The 20,140-nt window shown below is 37.9% G+C and overlaps 1 pseudogene; it reads right to left on the bottom strand.

The window, feature by feature from the left end:
- Nucleotides 1-3,293: 3,293 nt before the first annotated feature.
- The window catches only part of LOC114620724, a 35,675-nt pseudogene continuing 18,828 nt past the window's right edge, over nucleotides 3,294-20,140 (bottom strand).

Raw genomic sequence — 20,140 nt, 5'->3', positions numbered from 1 at the left:
TAAAACTAAACCTCTCTCTTCCTTCTCTGGAAGCAAAGATGCGTACAAGAGAGCAAGGAATACAAAGGGGAGCTTGAGAGCAGGAAAGAGACATGTACATAGGAGAAAGGAAAGGACTACAGCCAGGCTGATGGTGATGAAGGACCCCGAGACAGAGGCCACAGTAAGCGCTGTGAGCTGGGGTGGGGGCAGGGCTCACCTGCACCGTCTCATTCATCTCATGAACTTTTTTACTGCTTTCTTCAAAAGTATAATTTCTTGACATCAGGAGAGTTCATAAAACACAAAGTACAAATAAATAATTGTTAGTTGCTGAGGAAAAATACATGCCATTGTATGTAATATCCACAAAACTTAATATGTCTTTGACAATTAATCTAGGAGACAGTTGGCAGAGAATACACCTGTCCCACCAGGTTGCTAAGCTTCCAAAGTTAAAATCCAGAGAATTTCATTTCCCATCAACTTGGCACCTAGTGTTCACAGATTTTAATACCTTTTGCATCCCATGCATACACACATTTAAGAAATAAATACCTTATGGTAATGGGTGCTATGTGCTCAGTAAGCTGTGCCTGGGAGTTGTAAAGGTAGCAAATTATGAATTTAAATCCACATGCAATGATTCTGGGCCTCCAGAGATTACTGTAGAATATTATTATTTGGGCTCTCACTTCAAATTTCTTAGTTACTAATTTCAGAAAAAAAATGAATTTGTTTCTGCTGATTTCCCACTATCATTAAAATAGCCATTTCCCCTTTTCTGAATCCTGAGCTCACAGAGGACTTTTCTGAATTAATGACCTTATTTTAACACGTGACCTCAGTCATTTTCTCTTCATCGAACTTTTATTTCTCCATCTTAATTCACATTTAGTTTATAAGTAGGGTATGACCCTGTGACTATCAAAGCCCTTTCAAAATGAAAGTTTTGCTGAAAAGTTACAAGCTAGCTTTAATTTTGCCTACCAACAATTACTTATTGATGAAGTCAGCATTTAGTTACTCAGAGTTCAGCATTTAGTTAGCCATAATTGTTGTTTTAATTTCATTCTTCAAATTGTATTTAGGTAAATATCTTATAAACATATTAATCAGTAATGTTTTATCATGTTTTATGAACTATGAAAATTCTTTAAATTCCACAAATTATAAGAAAAATAATCTTGACTTCTTTGTTACATATTTTAAATAACTTGCTCACTGAAGACAAAAAACAGAAGTGGCAGTTTCATGTTTTTATAAACCTTCACCTGAGAATGTGTACCTTGTAAAAATGATTATTAATCCTTTTACTACCATAACATAGAATTACAGACTGAACTGAACCCAAGATTCTCTAATCTAGTATCTATCTCCAAGAGTGACTACATTTTAATAATCCAAGATATATACATCCTTCTTTATTTTTCAGAATATCTAGGGAAGAGGTTACAGTAAACTTTACAGATTGCTGTATTGTTTAATAGCCCTTCCTTTACTCATAATCTGAACCTGCAGGTAAAAGGAAGTGAAGTTCAGACTTCCTAAGTTCTTGATAGATGTGTGTCCTAGTTAGTGTTACTATTGGTGTGATGAGACACCATGAGCAAAAGCAACATGAGGAGGGAAGGAAATACACTTTGCCTTACACTTCCACATCACTGTTCATCATCAAAGAAGTCAGGACAGAAACTCAAGCAGCACAGGGACAAATGCAGAGGTCATGAAGAGATGCAGCTTTCTGATTTGTTCACTATAGCCTGCTTTCTTATATACACAGGACGGCCAGCCCAGAGATGGCCCCACTTACAATGGGCTGGACCCTCCCTCATCAATCACTAAGAAAATCCTCTATAAGCTTGCTAATAGCCCATCTTATGGATGTGTTTTCTCAATGGAAGCTCCATCCTCTCCAATGACTTTAGATAGCACATTGCTCTTTACTGACTGTGGTTAAAAAAAAAAACAACACACAACCATAAAATAAGTAGATAAAATCATTGTTATGATAAAACTTTCTAACAGCTAATCAACTATTATAACCACCTATTTTAAGCGATATTCAAATTAAAATAGCTCAAAACAGTGAAAGTATGTATACCAAAAATGGGCACCTACGTTAAGTTCACAGTAAGATTTTCTACTAAGAAAAATAATTTCTATTATATGTGTATTTATGAGTCCTAAAGATGAAAATTAGAAAATATTTCTTGGGACATTTTTGAATTCCATGCGTCGTACTCCGTGTATAACATGAGAACAACTCTGCAGCAGCTCTGTGAAGGGAGCACTACCGTTATCCCCATTGGAGGCGATGCAATTGAGGCTCAATGAACTGCAATAATCCAAGGCCTCATAATAAATGGCAGCGAAGCCAAGATGCAAACCTAAATATGACTCTTTTGCCTCTGTCACTAATATATTACTAATTATAATAATTATTATTACTAAGATGACTAAAGTTGATCAAAAATATCTGCCTATATATAATATATATAAACTACATCTTCAAATTCTCATCAGTTCCTTGACGTCAAAGATAATATGTATGGGGCTGGATGGATGGCTCAGTGATTAAATTCAAAGGCTGTTGGAAAAGAACACTGAGTTTGGTCCCCAACACCCATGTCCAGTTGCTCACAACTGCCTGTAACTCTGTCTCCAGGATGTCAACATCTCTGGCATCCATAGGCACCTGAACACACACACACACACACACACACGCAGACCACATACACAAATGAAAACATCTATTTTTTAAAAAAATTACCTGGAAAGAACAAAAACCTTCTAAAGGTGTGTTCACATGACCAGTCTATTTAAACCTCCATTGTTTTTAAGTTTGCTCAATCATTACCTAATTTTCTTAAGTCTATCCAGATTTATTTTTTAAATTTATGTAAATATTTTAAATATAATTTCAGCTATTTCAGACTTTATACTTTCAAGATTTACATAATGCTTTCAAGCTTTACATTAAATGAAACGAGGCAGTTTGACGTTCGCAGTCTGTTAGACTAGCTTCAATATAAATACCTTATAGCATATTGAACCAACTAGAACCTCCCATCTAGTATAAATGTAACTGTTTACTAGGAAAATGGTTTACTTGGTTAACCAAGTAAATATCATTGTTTCGTTAAGATAATTCATGTTGTTAATGCTATGAGCACATTTCTAAACAGGTGAACACTTCAGCTAATATGTGAAGCCGTCTTCATATTTCAGTTTAATGTTTGATATGGTTGTTTAGAAGGAAAATCAATATACTTCAAAAGCCATAAACTTTGAATTTTAGTTATATTTCAATTTTAGTACAAAGTTACATTTCTCATTGTTTCCTTTCCTACTGTAATTTCATGCCCATCCTGCCCCATGACATTCTTTTTCTTTTTTTTTATTGGATAGTTTATTTATTTACATTTCAGATGTTATCCCCTTTCCCCACTTCCCCTCCTCCTGCTTCTATGAGGGTGTGCCCCACCCACCCACTCCCTCTCACCTCCCCACCCTCAAATTCCCCCACACTGGAGCATCCAGCCTTCACTGGACCAAGGACCTCCTTTCCTACCCATGTCCAACAAGGCCATACTCCCTTACATACACAGCGGAAGCCATGGGTCCCTCCCTGTGTGCACCCAGGCTGGTCGTTTAGACCCTGGGAGCTCTGGTTGATTGGTATTGTTGCTCTCCCCATGGGGCCACAAACCCCTTCAGCTCCTTCAGATTTCTCTCTAACTCCTCCATTGGGATCCCCTTGGTCAGTTCAATGGTTAGCTGTGAGCATTCACCTCTGTATATGTCAGGCTCTGGAGAGCCTCTAAGGAGACATTGCATGCTGACAGGAGCCCCATGCCATTCTTAAAGACCAGAATTCTCACTGATGTCTTCTGAGTGTCTTCATCCTTCTGGAAAGGACGGACCTTCATTTTCTTTTGACATCAGTGGGAAGCATCAACCCGTGCATTGTCCAAGTTACTTCATTAACAACAGATGGTCTAGAAGATAGGTTGTTGTTTTTTTTTTTTTTTAATTCAGTCACTATTTGGCATCAGACTTTAAAGATGGACACATCACGCTTCCCTTCTCTGTTTCCTATGTCGTACACACTGGCCGGTCGCCATTTAGATGCTGGTTTTCTGAAATGCTACCTCTAGCTCCTCCAGCTTCCCACTAACTGTAACATAAGCTATAGCAAGCTGTCTGCTCTGATCGCCTGCATAAATCATCATTTCTGAAGGGAGCAGATGTTCAGGGTATGAAAGAGTAATACCACAATTTAGTCCTAATTAAAATTCACCTTAGCTTGCCTCTATCCCTGATCACATGCACCTGGCTTCGAGGGGCCACTGAGAGGGTCCAGTGTCCTTTGCTACTGAAAATCAACATGAGACCTGAACTCTTGTGTTCTCTACTTCGAGGAAACTCAGTTTCTTTTCTAACACATTTTCTCTTGCTGTTGCTTTAAAGCAGATGACCTCTAATCAGCGACCTTCCACAGCCCTTCCGTGCGGAGAAGGGAGGCACTTTGGAAACTACTTCATGAAAGTGAAGAACGACTTTTCATTAACAGTTTACTTTGACCTAGACATTTTCAAAGACGTGTGCAGAGACTTCGGTTTCAAACTCCCACTAATACTAATGGGAATGCAGCTAAATTACTAGGTAAGGCTTCAAAAGATATACAGGTAAGAACAGGAGTGTAGCGTATTACACATTCGGTCGCTGTCAGCTTTTGTCTCTTTTTAAGAGGTTTCATTTCGTAAAAAAAAAAATAATTTTTACCTGAAACATTCACCCTACTTGTGCACTTAATTTGTTTTAGATATTAAAATTACGAATTGTTCAGAAATAAAATGATGCCTCCTTCATCTGTTCTTAGTTTTACAAATGAGAGAAATATGTCTATTTATGTTCACCTACAAATAGTTAATTTACTTCCTCAATTTTCTAAATAATCGTCTGTTAGCACTCACCCTGAAGGAAATGTGATCTCCTTCACCTAGAGATGTTTTAACACGTGCACATTGTGACCAGCGCAGCACTATTGACAAGTGAAAGGTGGGAACTGAGTGCTGATCAGTGGACGAATGGATAAATCATATATAATGGGCTATTATCTGACCATGGAAAGGGAGGAAGTACTGACACGTGCTACAACAAAGAGAAACCTCAAAAGCATCGCACAACGTGTGAGACGACAGTGACATACGATTTCACTCACATGAAATAACAAGAATTTAGGTAAACCCATAGAAAGAGAACATAGGTGGATTTTCCTGGAGCTGAGAAGGGAGGGACATGGAGAGAAACTAAGTGAAATGTCTCTCTGAGGAACGGCTACATAGACTACTTAACAATGCCAAGAATGGTAGGCAACTGAGGAGGATCACTGCAAGAATTAACCTTTCCCAGGGATGAGCCCCCTTACTGGTTGTCCAGTGCTGAGATCATCCTTGAAACTGTATACATGCTCACCACAAAACACTCAGTAGACCGTATATATGGTTTTTGTCTGTGTGTGCACATACACACACACACGTAACAATAATGAGAAAAGGCTATCAACTTGAGAGTTGTAAGACATACAAAAGATTCAAGAAAAGATAGCCGGGAGGGAGTGAAGGAAGAAAAGGGAGGGCAGAAGGCATGGAGTTCTATTTTGATTTAAAACATATTTTTAAATATAATATGAAAAAGGGCCAGGGGTAACATGCATGTTTATAATCCTTGCACTGGGGAGGTGGAGACAGGAGGATCAGAGGCTTGCTGGCCAGCTAGTCTAGCTGAATTACAGCTCCAGTTCAAGTGAGACATGCTGTCTCTGACCCCTACTTCCATAAGAACATGCATGCCTACACATAGTTCTAACAAACCCAAGTCACTCTATATCTATCTCCTACTGGAACTCCACACTGTTCCACATTCTAGAGCAAGCTTTATTTGACCTGTTCAGGCTTTTCATCTCTGTCACCTTCATTTTACTGAACTTCAATATCTTTGCATACATAAGTATGCCTACTAGACTTTGAGTATGACTAAGACAAGCAATATGCTTTGACCTTTGAACTGCTGGTATCTGATTGCAAACAATGTGATTGGTATGTGCTTAACACATTGAGATGTGTTCCTTTCTGAGTAGCCAGCATCAGACACAGAGCATGGGGCTCTGCAATACTCACCAAATATCTGTGAAATACTCATCAAATACATTAGATCACAGCATACCTAGTACCTCAGTAGCTATTGGGTTAATATTAGGTGATATTTTTTACTTTAGATATTGATTTGTTTTCTTTGTATGTTGAAAACAACCCTAGATGTTTATACTCCTGATTAACCATTTCATTATTGTGGTTTTCTTGATGTATCATGGAAGATAACCCAGAATAAGCTGAAGCAAGTATACCCAGAGTCTCAGTATACATTATGCACTGGCTTCAGAATTATAAACTTTGGGATTGAAATAAATGTTAAACATTATTGACTTGGGGGCTGGGGAAGTGATCAGTTGGTAAAAATGTTTGCCCCACAGGCACAAGGACCTAAGTCTCCATTCCCAACAACTGTAGAACAATTTTAGACCCTGTCTAAAGAAGCAAGGTGAATAAGGATTGAGAGAAGTGTAAGATGTCATCCTGTGCAGTCTACATTAAACAATAACTTATACAAATGTTTGTTGAATAAGTGTACATTGTCCATCTCCCATTCACTCCCTGCTGTGGACACTGTTCTCAGAAAATTGCAAATAGTTCTTGATCTGAGAAGATAGCATGTTGTGTGCCAGGTGCTAGGTCAGAAGTATGCAGGAACTGAGGGAGCATGAGGTAGAGGCACCTTACAGAACTCAGTGGTCAAAGGCCTTCAGATGATAAGTCAGGCATTTGAAAAGCAAACTGTAGGAGGAAAAAATAGTGTAGATGAAGGCTGAATCTTGTGACACACTGAGAAGAATAGACACAATGCTGGTCAAAGACAGAACTGCGATGGCAGGAAGCAACTGAATCTATGCTTTATGGAAGCAATGAGAAGTGCAGCATTGCTGAAAGCAGGCCCTTAGAGTTTTGACAGAACTATTCAAAACGTCTTCCATTGCATTGCTGAAAATCCATTTCCCATTAGGCCAGAGCTACTGGGGATGGAGGAGGAAAAGGAAAGCTGTGCAAGTCTGCCACACAATGTAGCCTGTGGATCTCCTAAATGAGAACAGAAAACTCAAACAGGAACTCTTCCCTTGAGAGATATGAAGTGATGTGCTTATATCATAGCTCTGAAGTCATGACATCAAATCAAGAAATGTGGTCAGAAGCTGATGACAATAGCAAACATATTACATCTACAGTCAAGAAGAAAGAGAGAAACAGCCTAGAAGGCCTTGGGAGCTCAGAGAAGAGTTGATTTCGCTTTAGCCTTGCTGAGGAAGAAGACACTATCAGACACTGGGAGTGTGAGCACTCAGTGAAAACCTCAGAGGACTGCAGGGCACATGAGCCAAGCTGACTGCCCAAGCAAGAACCTTACTTCCATGCAAATCTACTTCCTAACATATCTTTCACTGAGTTCCTCAAATCCAACAAGCTGCCAGGACAGAGACTCTGATATCTTTGTAAGAATTAGAATTTCAGGGCTGGAGGGATGGCTCAGTGGTTAAAAGCACTTGTTCTTCCAGGAAACACATGTTTGGATCCTAACACACTGGGCAGATCATAATCACCTGTAACTCCAGCTTGAGTGAATCTGATGCTCTCTTCCGGCATCCAATGGCACCAGCATGTACACACACACACACACACACACACACTCACTCACACATGCACACACACCACGAATACAAATAAATACTTTTAAAAGAAGCAGAATCCTACAGTAATCCCTTCACTACACTTCCACTTCTCCCCTTCCATATTAGAGTTACTAAAAGGGGAGCTCCTGTACCCACAGGTCCCTCAACACCAAGTGGTCAACATCCCAAGGGATATCATCTTCTGTTTATTTCTAATAATAATTTTAAAACATATGTGCTATTTTAGATACTGTAAGCAATATGAAGAAAAATGTCAAATGAACGTGAGTGTCGCTGAGTAGGGTCTGCTTACTTTGTATCGCTCTAAGGAGGCCTGCTACCCTCCAACAGCTACACCAGTGACCATATTTCATGCATTTAATCCTTTACACATCCTACATATCCACTGAGTAACACTGCACATCTGTGACATCCAGCCAGGCTCTGTGCCAGAAAATGGCAGCAACCAAGGCAATTGTGGTCTCTGACGAAGGCAATTGTAGTATCTGCCTTAGGCAAATTTGTTCTAGAGGGAATGGCAAACCTTTCATCAATAATTACAGTTTGATGTTTACAAATATGAAAAAAGCAAGGGGGGATGTTACATATGCAATGGAGATATATCCCTCCATGGAGGAGCTACCCGAGAGAACATCCAGCTTCAACAGCCAGTATTTAGCATTCCCTTCTGCACTGCTTTTGTTCTTTTCTTCAGAGGCAGAGTCTCACTGTGTAACTCAGGCTGGCTTCATCTTTTAGTTCTCCTGAGGTTCCAAAGTGCTGGATTACAGGCTTGCCTCACTGTGTATAGCTTGGGGGCTTCTTGAATCTCTACATTATCAACGTTTCTCTCAGCAGAGTGTCCGCTCTATACAGCCAAATACCCACCAAAGAGGGCCTCTTGCTTCCTTCTCACATTCACTGAAATTCTAGTAACACCGGGTGGCTTCCAGAACCATGCTAAGCAAACGTATGTGTTTTCAAGTTTATTGTCCACTCACAAAAGAATGAATTTTTAAATATAGTTTTGAATGGATTTGATAAGTTGAGGTTGCATGTTTGTTGCTGTTATCTTCCTGAGATCCTCTCTCCTGGGAAGTTAAGATCCAATTCTGCAAAGATGAAGAGATAAGTGGGCTTCCGTGCCTACTGAAGGCTTAGTTAGCATAAGCTTGCAAAGTGCTTAGCGCAGGAAGGGCCATATCTTAGCTGCTAGGGACTAGGAAGCTATAACTGATCATAGACATGTTCTCCTAAAGTCTCAGATAACTCTGTGGCCCAACCATGCATTCCATTTCAGTTTGGACAATCCACACCCTATTTTAATATTTCTTTTTATCAAATCATGAAGAGAAGGGAACACTGTAAAGTCTGCTTGTGTCGAGAGGTCTATCTATACAATTGAGCATTTGCTCAGTTTCCTCTTTTAAAATGGAAGTGTGTGCTATAAATGAAACGCTCCTAAATGGTCCCTACATTATAACTTTTCATTTTGCATATACCAGGCAAAAGAATTCTGTCCACACTGCCACTAGAGTATTGGCAACCAACTTGCAGCCTCAATTCGTAAAACCTACTAAAAATCTCATGTTTTCAAAAAACTCATTTTTTTGTAGTTAGACAATAAACCTGAAAACTCATGAGTGCTGTGGCTGTTAGTCAGGTACAGATAATGTCATTAAGTATGAACAAGCACATCATCTCATGAGTACAAGATGAGTTTATAAAACAAAAATGCTCTGACAGTAAGAAAACATACTGCTACATTCAATTACATCATCTGCCCAGAATACAATTGCCGCTGTGTTTGGTAAATACATGAGATCCAGGTCACATTCCTGCATTGCTCTGGGTTTCTAGTCACTCCCTCTTCTCAAAATCCTTGAGCTTTGTTTCTGCATGTTCTTAGGTGTCATCATTTATTGCTATAGGCATGACGGCTATATTTAACTAATAATGACAGTGGTTGTCACTAGGTTTTAACTCAGTAACACCAGTCTGACACATCATTTGAAGTATTCTTCAATTTAAATTTGATTAAAATCATAAACATGCCATCCACTGTGCCAATCAGAATGCTGACGTCCTTTCCCTGAACTTTTCTATGAACTTTCTTCAAATGAATTACAGTAGCTGAAAGGTAAGGATCGTGAACACGTCGTAAAATGCAACTCTTGGAGCAGAGCCATTGGGTCTTGATTCTTACCCACATCTCAGGCAGTGAGAATTCAAACCTCCTAATTAGATTCCCCTGTATCGTGTCATACAAGCAACTGTGCGGTGTGTATTTCAACTCAGTTGCATTTATTTCAAGATTTCAGATCTGGCAAGTACCTTGGTCATAAAATCAAGTACCTGTGACAGGCATGAAAGGCTTGTAGAAACAAGCTTACCCAAGGGTGGAGTAAAGGACAGAAAACAGCTGAAGCCCAGGGGCCAGCATGTCTTCAACACCTTCCACGTGCCAAGTTTTCACACACCTTATCCTATTTGCTTCTCACAGGCATGGCATGAGGCCTGTTTCATTATGCTCAATTTGTGGATAAGGAAATTCGGGCTTAGAGAGATTAAGTGCTTTCCCAAGTTTGTGGTATAATTTTCTTTCCTGGCAGTGATAAAGTATAAAGGAATTATTTCTGTTGTTTTCCTGAACCTAGCCAGCCAGCTAGGAAAAGTGGAAAAAAAAAAAGTGTACTTTTTTGGGAAAGTAGGAGTGGACACAGGGTTCCGATGAACAGCACTGGAATCATGGTTGTATTTATAACATGTTATCCCTTTTTCCTACAAGGGATTTGTAGACATTTGGTTTTCAAGCAACTTATTTTCATTAGGAAAATAAAGAAAAATATCTAGGGATTTTAAGATAGTATTACCCATATTCTCAAACACCAGACCTGCTTGTCCACAGTCACATATGAGGGATTAGAATTGTGCAGATCAAATTATCTCAAGATCCAAGGATCTTCCCACTAAACACTACTGCTTCTCACATCTCTCCTAGAAGTCTGATACATCAAAACTAAACTATTTGAAAGGCAAACCACTCTAGAAGAGTAACTATCAAATGTATAAATTAAATCACATGGCAAGTAAAAAAGGGAGCACAGACAAATTTGATTTAACGGTTCCTGAGAAAATGTATCCATTCTAGAATTTTCTTTTTCTGATACTTTTATGATACTTATTATTATTATAAAATTTATCTCCTTTATAGCACTTACCTGCCTCCTCTACCTCATTAAAACTAGGGCTTCATAAGACCACTGTCTTATTTAGACTACAACTTCAAGCCTTGGATTGATATCTAGGACATTGTAAGAGGGACATGGAAAACATCTGTTGAATTTGTAAAGAAATGAAGGAGTTTCCCCCTCGCTAACTCTGGTCATTCTGCTTTCTTACAAAGAAACAACAGGATTTTGGGTGGAGAATTTTCTTGTGAGCTTTCTCAACTGTATTTGGGGAGCTGAGCTCACGGTGTGTGCTCACCCATGCAACAATTTGAAGTAATAAAGGCAATATTTACAACCCTTATGAGTTATTTTCTTAATGAGAATTAATGTTTCTCAGAGTTCTTTGCAGAGAACAAAATAACATTCTCTAAACTATTTGAGTTCAAGTGTGGCTGCATATGTAGAAATCATTGGATTTCTAAAACATTAACATGGGCTTGGGAAATGGCTCAGTTAATAAAGTGGTAGGCAAGCAAGCATGATGATCTGAGTTCAATCCCCAGTCTCCATGAAAACAGCCAGGCACGTTGGCTCACTTGCAATCTCAGAATTGGGCAAGTAGAAACTGGTGGATCCACCAAGCTCACAGGACAGACAGTCTAGGCAAATAGTTCTGTGAAAGACCTTGTCTTAGAAAATAAAGTGGAGAGTGACTGAGGAGGACACTTGAAATTGACCTCTGTTCTACGCACACACACACACAAACACACATGTGTGCACACACGCGTACATACATACATGCATTTAGAGTTTTTCAAAGTTAGTATAATATTTATTTCATAGATGGATATTTATAATATATTATGGAATTTTCTCAGGAAATCTTAGAGTTGGAACCCGTAATCTAAGATGATTTACATTTCAACAACACCCTTGACTATTGGTTCAAGTACCAAATGAGTAATGAAACAATTAGCATTCCACAATGTTGACGTTTAGAAGCACAGATGAGATAGTTTGGGTCTGTAGCACTGACTCAGGTAGGATAGTAATGAGTGTATTATACTTAACGCACATAACCAGTTGCTTGGCACATACAAACTGTTATTTAGATTGTGTGAGTCTCAATAGATTTACAATTATTTATTAGAGAAGCATGGCTTCCATATAAACACACAACCAGTATTTCGAGAAACTCCTAAGAGTTCAGTTGTTTCTCAATAACTTTGCATTTGACATAAGAGACGTTGCCAGACATACACACATGGGCTTCAATTTTCCTGTCAGCTAGTGGTACATTTTTTTCTTCTCTGCAAGTGACCTCAATACATATTAATCTATATACTTAATTTTTTAAAAGTTGAAATGGAAAAATGTGAGAAATATATGACTATAGTTTTACACTCAGTTACCAAAATAGAAGAATCTTTCTATAATGCCATTTTTCTACTTTTGAGTATATGCAGCTAAGTGGGAGATAAAATAGAATAATGATTATCATTTAATATATACACTATTCAAAGAAAACAATAAAAAGAGTATGAGAGAACTAAGCCTAACTGTGAATTATCGCATGGCAATCCCATAGGTGCATGTTGCAAAGCCCACTTTTAGCTTTGGCAAAACAAAGCAGTCACTGGAGTCAAATTCACTAGACATATAATGAAACAATAATGCATGATTCTGGGTTCATTAAACTAATGCATTTTTTGAAAAACAAAATATGACAGAACATTTCATTATTGACGCAGATATGAGAAAAAGTGTTATGCTGTTATTTATAACGTGTCCTGTGTGTCGTGAAATTGAAATATTTCCAAATCATCAATAATTAAAATGATGAGAATCCATCATTTCACTGACATTTACTTCTACATGAAGAGCTGGCCTGTTTTAAATGTGCTCACACATATTCTTGTCAATCACAAGCTGTCACAGCAAATTATTTCATTTTGTAGATCACATGGCAGCTAGCAGAAAATCTCCAGGTTTAAATATAGATCTTAGGTGTAGTACCGAGAACTCCTTTCATGGATTTTTTTTTCTGTGACTACATCTCACAGCATGTAAGGGATGCGCAGTCTTATCCAAAATACTCAACTTCACTCTCCTTAACAAATCTCAGGGCAGAAAGGAATTGCTATAAATGATAACTCTTGAGAGCTAAATGATAGACTACCATATATAAAGGGGTGAAAACACAGGACTACAAACTCTCAGAGGCAATCAGAGTTCATGCACTAAAACCTGGCCCCATCCTCTTTATGGTATTTAAGCCACACCGGGGCACTGTCTATAGCTTTAGCAGACATTAAGTAGCTGAACTCTTACAAACCACATGGATCAGATCCAGGAATTTTCTCCTCACTAACACCAGCCAGGAGCTTAGGAAAAATGAATAAAATCTAAACAATATAACCATGCATCTGAAAATGTGTTGAAAGATCTCTTTCAAAACCTCATTACCGAGTCTGCACAGCTCCCACGTAATCGTTATTAAATGTCAGAACCTTCACATGATGGAAATATGAGCTAATAACACATCTTCATCAATAGTTTTTATATAAAATTATTCTATCTTACTAATTGTTTACATCTTTTTTATCTTCCATCATAATCTTACTGATTAGGTGTTCAATTAAAAATATGGGGAATAGTCTAATTCTGCATTTTGATAGTCAGCCTTGACCTTGGTTTGACCTTTAAATGACCACTGTATATTCGGAGGCGTGTGGACAGCTCTCTTACTCTCTCAGGGGCAGTGATACTGGCTATCAATGATACTCAAAGAGACAGTGAACAGTGTAAACCACCAGAGATGTACTGGTTTGTTTTTTCTTAGTAAACTTGGGATTACTTTCAATAATTGACAACTTTCAGTACCTACACATATTTTCTAAAGCTTAGTTTATAAAAAACAATAAAATATAAAGATAGAATTGCCAAAACATTACACTGACTTATTTCACCTTCTTGTGGGGGAAATACAATATTTTTTCCTTGGGGAATACATTTAATGTACAATGTAGAATAGTATTTTTACTACTAAGTATTCAAATTATGACTTACAGAACTCGTTAATGTTGCCAAGTCCTGTACTTCTATCCCTGTGCTAAGCATGTAAAATGATAAAAAAAATGTTTATTGGCTATAATTTTTATTGGACTGAGGTAAACTGAATTTAAATAAAAGAGTGATTTAAAAATATAAAGTAAATGACCATTAGTCCTTCTGTTTCTGATCTAGCTGGCTACTGGCAGGAACATAGAAATCTCCTGTAAGCTGCTTCGAGAGTGAAATTAAGCTAAAATAATGTCAGGTCACTGCCTCCTGGGCCTCTGTGCTGTCTGTCTCTAGAAAGCACATGCAGATGGGAAAGCTGTGCCCCTAATCCTGACGCTGGCCAGTTGCTTTCCTGCTTACCCTTAGCAACACTTTGCACCTCATGCAAAGCTTGTCTTCTGTCTTCAGGGTCATTCAGACATGCTTTATTTTTGCAGTATATCTACAAGCTAAGCATCACTCCACATATGTGTTTGTGCACGCATGCACACGTATACTTAGTTATGTTCTTGATGTTTTGAAGGTAAGCAATTGTCAGTGTTTATGCTTGTCTGTGACCATAATTAGATGGTGGCTTTCCCCCATTATACTTATCCTGTGCCTTTGTAACAGACACATGATGTGCTAGTCTGTGTCCAAGCTCACCTAAAATTTCTTCTCTCAAAAGACAAGACACATCTGCCACCTGCTCTGCTCCATGTCCCAGTAACAACTGTCGAGCAGCGTAAAGATTGATTATCAGTCAAAAACCATTGCACAACACCAGATTTTGGTGGGTTAAGCTTGCTGATCCAGCAAGAGATGGTGTGAAATTTTCAGGAGTGTGTGCCAACATTTTGGTGCTAAAGGAGCAGCAGTACATGTCACAGTGAAACACAGCCAAAGATGTGCAGACAAAGCCGAGACGTTGCTGTTGTTGTTCTGGACTTGGCTTTTAAAAGGGATGAAATGGAGGACGGAGAAGAAATTAGCTTGTACAGCTAAAAATCACCCACCAAGAATAGGATATGACATAATTTTATGCATACATGGCCAGGTTTTTTTTTCCCTTAGTTTACCTACAAATGATCTTTATATATCTCTTTTGTGATACAATTGTTCACTAGAGAACAAGCATTTCTTATCTATATAAAACTAATCAAGGATTTTGATGAAGAGATTGTGTATAAATTGTATGGAGTTTTTAAAGAGTAGAGACATCTTTGCCTACTACAATCATGTTTCCTGTAAGCAAATGTTTCTATGAATACAATGTAAGACAACCACCATCTAAAGTTAAAGCAAACCCTGCAGGTATGTGGATCTGCACCATCACGCAGGAAGGCTGCAGAGCGTACTATACCAACAGCTCCCTTTACAAACACCACACTGTCCCAGTCCAGGAAACTGCTCGTTTTCTGATGATCAAATGTTATGAACGTGATAAGAATTCTAGTGTCATCTCATACAGTAACACTAATGCACAGGGGACTTCCACTGTCTCTTCTGTAATGAGCTCTAGAATTAGTTTACTTTGGCTCATGCAGTTACTGCCTAGACTTGCCTTTGCCCCACCAACTTTATGGGAGTGGCAGAGAAATTGCTTCTAATGAGGTGGGCGAAGCATCAGGAGCACAGCCGCCAGACATACTGGATTCTAATGGCGAGGTTTTCTCTTTTGTTATTTAAAGCTATCATTGCATGGAACACAGGACACTGGACAACGAGCTCTCCAAATAACATGCCTGGAAGAATGTTTTTAGATATTCCTACTTTCTTTCTTTGTGCTAGTTCACACTAAGGCTTTTTTTTTTTTAATTTTAGAAAATCTTTACATGTCCAAAATCTTAAATATATGAACATGCAGGGAAAATCCTGACCAGAAACTTTCTGAGATTCTATGTATAAATACTTAAATATTTAAAAGTTAAAAAAAAATCAAAATCAAACTGTAGCATTTACATAAGAATCATTTCTTCATTACTTGCCACAATTTCATAATTATGTTAATACAATCTGAAAAAAAAAGACCAAGAATATAAATGGAAAGATGATCCTGGAAACTTTGAACTGTTTTCTGAAAGCATACGTCTAATGAATTGTGTCTGCTGAGTGTCACAGAAACTAAACAGTAAATTCAATAATCTCTGATTTAATTTATTATATTTTCACCATTTAACCTCCTGCAGGCTCCCTAATGTCTATTCAGATCTATATTAAATTAAGCACCAATGCTAATGAAGGGCAATAAACGTGCTGTCAGTGGATTTTTCTTTCATTAAGCACGTTATCCTCTTACTGAGCTGTAAATGCGTAAACATTAGTTTTGTTAAACCATGCAAAAAAGACAGGAAGAAAATCATTTTTTAATTGCACCCCTTAAGCAATTTATTGTGGAAGAATACGGTGCTTCTTTTTCTTTTTTACTTTTAAATTTTTTTGAATGGATCTAAAACGGGCTGTCCTGTTGAAACATAAACGTTGGCTTCATGGGGTATATCTTCAGTTTTGAGGACTTCCGTGCCATCTGCCAAGAAGACTTGTCATGCGGCCATGGCCGTGTTCAGATTCAGCTTGCTCGTGTACTCTTCCAGCACCTAGAAGAAAATAACAGATAAGACACAGTGATGTACAAACAAAGTAGCACGCTCCCCCCAAACAAAAATAGAAGACCACCTGAGTCACAGGCCAGGTTCCATAACTCAGTCAATGCTGTGGCTGTTACCCAGCAGTGGGAAATATGGAAACAAACAATCAACAACAAAAACCAAAAACCAAATCAAATTATAAGAATACCTTATTATTGTCAAGTATTATTTATAAATATTCTGTGTTTTAATAGCTCTCCAAAATGCATAACCATTGTAGTAATCAATCTGTCCAATTACTAACCAAAGCGCTTTATTGACTTAAAAAGAGAAAAGCAGTAAAATTCCTATGAGTATATAAGCAATCTACAGATTCGGATTTCTAATGAGATTTTAATACAATGATTATCTTTATTTGTTTGCATTTTAAAAAGAATAAGAGATAAAAATTTGATAGTGTTGGGAATTAGTTACCAAGGGCGATGGTTGGTACAGTAATTTTGGCAAAGGCTGTTCCAGATCCATTTTTGTAAGCTGTTACTCTTCTGACTCTTTGTTGAAGTTTATATCTCTGAGACAATCCTTGGCAATTATGGGGTGACTTAAATTTTAGAGAAGCATCTGATACTCTAAACAAAAAAGAAAGAAAGAAAACACAAAACCTGGTGCATATTAATCCTTTAAAATTTGTTTAGAAATGCTAGCCCATACATTCTCCAAAATAAACATATAAAATTGTACCTACAGATAAGATCCTACAACAAAACTTTTGATACAATGAGATCAGCACTGATTAAAAGTATCCAAGAGTACAACAGGATGTTTGCCAAGCTTGTTCCTTTCTCAGAACGGATTACTCAGGACATTTTACTAGTAAACCCCCAGAGAATTCTGTTTTTATTCTGTATGTGAGGAATTAGAGCCAGTCAGACTCCTGCTACGTTCTGACAGCCAAAACAATAGTAGGGTGTTAATATCACAGGATATTAAATGGCTAAAAATTTTCCACAAGTGTTTAGACTTATGAAAGTTCTCGAATTTTTAAAGGATATGAGAAATCCAAATAGGTTTATTATGATGAAAAGTTTAATTCAAGTCAAGTCTATTTTTACAATTTCAAATTGTGTGGGTGGCAACAGGAGTTGAGATTTCTAGGTTTTATCTTCAGTCAAAACTAGTTTTGATTTTTTTTTCAAAAGAACATGGTAAACTGCCAAAAAATATTTTATTGGAAATTCTCTAATTGTGTTAATTTACAAGAAAGTCAACATTTAAAAATAAAACTTGAAGTAAGGTAAGTTTAAACCACTATGTACCTGCATATCCAAACCCCGCATGCAATGGATGTGTCAATGCCTCAGTCTCTATTTTCACCGCGTTCCTTTCTGCCCATTAACTCTTGGGTTAACAGCTTATGATAATCTGAAAATGTAGGCACCAGATGGTTTCATAACTATGTTTCAGTTTGAGTCTGTTCCAAAATATTGGTTAAATAACAAAAGCACATATTTCTATTTTAAAATAAATGTCTTGTAAGCAGTGTTGCTGCCTCCAGTGCTCTTTTCATCGTTTTGATTACTCAAGTTAGAGTCCATCTCATGTTTTCTAAAACGTAATTAGCAACATTCTGACTCCAGTGTTTTCAAAATAAAAAAAAAAATCCAATAACAACAGAAAACAGAACCCAAACCCAAATGACACGCTATGTTTTAATGTCTGAAATGGTCAATGGAATCACTATAAATTCTGCTCAAATAAAAGAGCTTCAACAGTTGGTTAAAAAGAACAGTGAGTGCCTTTGATTACCTCAGCTGACCCACTGGCATGCTGACAGGCCTGTTTCTCTTGGATGCTGACATAAAACAAGAATTGTTTTTACTCTTGGATGTGTAGCTATCTGGATTTGATGGTTCCTTCTGGCTGTGATCTGATGCTGTTTGATCTGTAGAACAATCCTGAAGGCTTGACCCTTCTGATACAGCCTCTGAATGCAAAAGTCGGTTCAGGCCAACCTGAAGCTGCAAACCACCGTCAGTAGTTTTAATAACTGCTTTTGCCTGGTTTGACATAAACTCCTAAAAAGAAACACCATGTGGAAGAGTACAATGGATTCATTGTAATAAGTTATTAACATCTACCATGTAACAAGTGCAACTTGGCCAGGATTTTGAGACTTGTAATACTCCCGGAGGGGAGGGAAGGCAGTATTTTCACCTTCCCTTTACACTTAAGTGGAAATTCAGAAAGGTTAAGTAAATGAGCATGCCATCAGTAGAGACAGGGTAGAAGTTTAGACCCAAGACTGTCCTACCACTAAGCCACATTACCTTGTTTAGTTAAACTAAATAAATGTATATAATGCTTAAAAAACTGTAAGAATTTGCAATTTTATGATTTACTTTATTAAGCGTGAGCAATGTAAGTACTATGAAATATGTGTGCACGTGCACACACACACACACACACGAGAGATGCAGTCCTTACACAGATAAAACTTGCAAACTATCACTCAGTAGTGAATATATATTTAAATATGCAACATATATGTAAATATTTTACAAGAACTGGTTTAGCATGGTTGATAGATACTGCAGAGATGGCTTAGCAGTTAAGATCACCAGCTGTTCTTCTAAAGGACCTGCACCAACATGGCAGCTAACAGCCATCTGTTCCAAAAGATGTCATCCTCTTCTGGCCTCTCTAGAGACATACTCATGGTACATAGACATGTAAGCACACAAAACACCCATACAGAAAATACGTTTTTTAAAGGAAGGTGATTGAGCTGGTACTAGGATGTCTTAGTTTATCCAAGACTGCCTTGGTTCTGGAATTGAAAGTCATGTGTCTCTGAGAAACTGGAATAGATGATTACTCATGCCCCAGTATTCCGGAGGAATGAGTGACATCAAGATCAATAGGAATGCGTAGTTACAGTGGTGAGACAAGTATAGGGGTCACTGGTTTAATCAAATTGGACAAGTTTCAGCATTCTTGAGAACATCCAGCTGTGGGAGGATGAAGCTCAGAAGATGCTATATTCTTACACAGGTCCCATACACCTGTAACTGGGACCATTTCTACACTTACCAAGTCGGTCTCTCCATTCTTCTGTAAGGACACTTGTATTAGTCAGGGTTCTCTCTCTCTCTCTCTCTCTCTCTCTCTCTCTCTCTCTCTCTCTCTCTCTCTCTCTCTCTCTGTATGTGTATGTGTATGTGTGAGTGTGAGATGATAGATAGATAGATAGATAGATAGATAAGATTTATTAGAATATCTTACGGGCTTACAATGTAAGCTGTCTACCAATGGAAGGTACTAGAATCAGGTTGTTCAGTCTACAAGGTGAGATGTCTCAGTTGATCTTCAGTGTATTCCAGAATTCCCAAGAAGGGGGCCCTAATGTCAGTGAAGCAATGGAGTGAGGGAAAGCAGGCATAGAGAAAGCATGCTTGCTTCTTCAATATCCTTTATATAGGCTGCCAGCAGAAGGTACGGTACGGCCTAGGTTAAAGGTCTTCCTACCTCAAAGATCTTGATAAATTATGTAAATGTTCTACCTCATAGATGTG

The sequence above is a fragment of the Grammomys surdaster genome, unplaced genomic scaffold (genome assembly GCF_004785775.1).
Source record: "Grammomys surdaster isolate TR1022 unplaced genomic scaffold, NIH_TR_1.0 170, whole genome shotgun sequence".
NCBI classification, from domain to species: Eukaryota; Metazoa; Chordata; class Mammalia; order Rodentia; family Muridae; genus Grammomys; species Grammomys surdaster.
Note: the sequence above shows the minus strand (reverse complement) of the source record. Positions and strands in the feature narration are given on the sequence as shown.